The sequence below is a fragment of the Manis javanica genome, chromosome 2, assembly GCF_040802235.1.
Source record: "Manis javanica isolate MJ-LG chromosome 2, MJ_LKY, whole genome shotgun sequence".
NCBI classification, from domain to species: Eukaryota; Metazoa; Chordata; class Mammalia; order Pholidota; family Manidae; genus Manis; species Manis javanica.
In genome coordinates, this window is record NC_133157.1 from 205,897,908 (window position 1) to 205,900,824 (window position 2,917).

A 2,917-nucleotide genomic window follows, 5' to 3' on the forward strand; every position below is an offset into this window, starting at 1 on the left:
TGGTTGTCTGTCTTTTAAGTTTCCGTATTCCTACTCTGCCCCTTAGATAATACATAATTTATGTAACCTGTCATCTCTTGGGCATATAGGAATGTCCAGTATTTGTTGCTGTTATAGTGATGCAGCAAACATTTCTGTACCTACTTTCTGTTTATGTATTGGAGGATATCTGTAGGATTCATTCCTGGAAGCCGAATTTCTGGGTTTTAATTTTAGGAGGCCAATGCCTTATCCATTAGGCGACTGGGGCTGGGTTTTAATTTTAATGAAGCAAATGCTTCAGAACATTGGCTTAGGAGTCATATTTGTGTAGTATGCTTTATGGCACTTCTTTCCATAGCCTTCACCATGGGTCTGCATCCTGGAACCCCACAGAATTAGTTTAATCCGTTTGCCTTGTAAACCCACAGAGACTGGAAGGCAGATACCACGACATTGTTGAGTTTCCTTGAGGGTGACATCTCCGAGTTTGTATCCCAGACCTCAGGCAGGCCATCTCTGTTCATCACGAGGTGGACAATGAGAAGGAGCAGGGCTGTGCACCCCACTTCTGGTGCTGCAAAACTACAGAAACAATAGAAGGGAAAGATCCTGCTTATTTCAGAGGACAGCACGTTGCCAAATCATTGTGTTTTAAGCTACTTTTTGGGTAACACTGACCTAATTGGTGGTGTTACAGTTGCCAACTACTTCGTTCACTGCCAACTCTGTTTCTGAGGTCCCTTCTCCTTTAAAATACTCAGCATTAGGCTAATAATAACAAAGCTCAACCTTTGGAAAGATTTACTCCCTGCTTGGACTTTTCACTGCTAGTATCGAAAGGCTGAGCTGAGAAAACATGTTTCCTGGCAGTTTACTTGCTTTCCAGAGAGGCTCTGGTGGTTTTAGTTAAGAATTGGGTGGAATATCATGTCATGGAATTCCTTACGTGTATGGTTAAAGCCGGAATGGTATTCCATATACTCACCTTATTCTTACAGCTCTGTTCAGAAGAGTAAGGATCCCATTTCCAGGAGCACACCAAGGTTCTGAACATTAATGTGGCAGGTACTTTATGAACAATGTAAGCCTCCAGTCTCTGGTTTCCTGATCTTGTTATAAGAATCAGCTGGGATTTTTTAAAAATGCAGATTTACTATACTGTTCCCATTCTGCATATTTTTAGAATTCTCAGTGGTTCTGATATTCAGCTAGGTTTGGGACCCAGTGTTTAGACCAACTTGTGAAATAGGTGTATTACCCCCATTTCCCAGGTAAGGAAGTGGAAGACTCCTAGAGGGGTTTAGTTCAGTCACTTGAGATCCAGCAGGTAGAAGGTGCCAAAGACAAGATCCGAATACAAGTTTGAGTTAAGACCTCTGCTGCTTTGCAGTTGAAGAAGCCAAAATTTAGAATCTGGCAGTAAGTAGCAAAACCAGATCCTTTTCTTGCCAGGCTGAAGGCAGACCAGAATGTTTGGAAACATTAGTTGAAGGTATAAATTAGCTTTCTGTCATCCCTAGCGAGAATTGCCTTGTGGAAAGAAAAGAAAAAAAAATGACACACACATGGAGTCTATTGAGTAGTGCCTGGCAGATACAAAACAGGACCAGATGCCTGTCTTCAAGGTATCTTCTCTCCACAGAGGCAGGCAGCCTGGCCATTGTGGGTACTCACCTATTTGTTGAATAGGTGAACACAGTTATAATTTGATAAACTGCTGGAATAGAAATAAGTAAAAAATTATCTTGAAAGAATCTATGGGAAATTCAGGCTGAGATGGGGAGCCACTGAAAGGTTTTCAACATTTGTTCTTTACATGTATGTGCTGCAGCTTGGGAGGGTGGGGGAGAAGGTGGAGGAGGAGAAACTGCAGAGGGTGGACTTGGTTGCTGCAGTGCAGGTGTAAGGTGAGGTGTAGGTGAAGGGTTGGTTGGCTGTGGGACTGGGGCCTGAGGGCTGGTTTGGAGGAGCCTCCCTGAGAATTGGTGGGACTTACGAGGATGGCTTATGAGTAGCGGTTTCCATGGGACATCAGGACGTGCTAGGCGTTTCCCATGGAAACAAGGCTGGTTAAAATAATGGTGTTTATGGGTCTTGGTAGTACAGCATATTACAGGTAATTGGGTGCTGGTGTCCACGATTTGTGTGTTTCTGTGGAAAAATGTGTTATGAACACTAATCCCATGAACTTGGACTTTAAGAACATGATCCTTTCCTGCAGCTTTGCACAAGGTCCTAGGGAAAGAGAAAGAATTCTCTTGATTCTGTTGCTCACTCTGTCACCATCCTTCAGGTCCCTCCCAGCGAAGTGTCATTGCATCAACGAGAGGCCTTTTTAGATTCGTGAGACCGAAAGCCGCCTCGTGTGGTCCGCTGACCCCCTGAGTGGGACTTTGTGACACTCACCACACCCATAATCATTGGCTTAATATCTCCAGTGGTCCATTGGCATCACCAGGTCAGTGACTTATTCATGGCTGTGTTCCCAGTACACAGCACAGTGCCTGCCACACACGGGCTTCTTTCTGTGGTGGTTGCACTGAACTGAAATGTAGATAGCTGCTTCTGTCGACGAGATGCAATTATCTGCTAACGGGTGTGAGTACTTAGGGGGGGATTTGGGCAAAAGGAGGCTCAGTGTGGACTGAAGGCAGGCAACATTTCTGAAGATTAATTGAAGGTGTAAATTTAGTTTTCTCTCCCCTGAGGAATCCCCCTATGGCCTATCAAATGCGTGTGCACTTAGGAGAAACCCCTACCACTGTGTCATCATCAGGGCCAGAGACCCAATGGGGCAAGGAGCTGGATTTAGGCGCAAGGCATAAGGATCACTTAGGAGGTGTTTCCTAAGCTTGCTTTAACATTTGAAGCCTTACCCTGACCTAGATGAATTTGATCCCTCTCTTTGTCACTGTGCCGTGGGCTGGCAGTCATA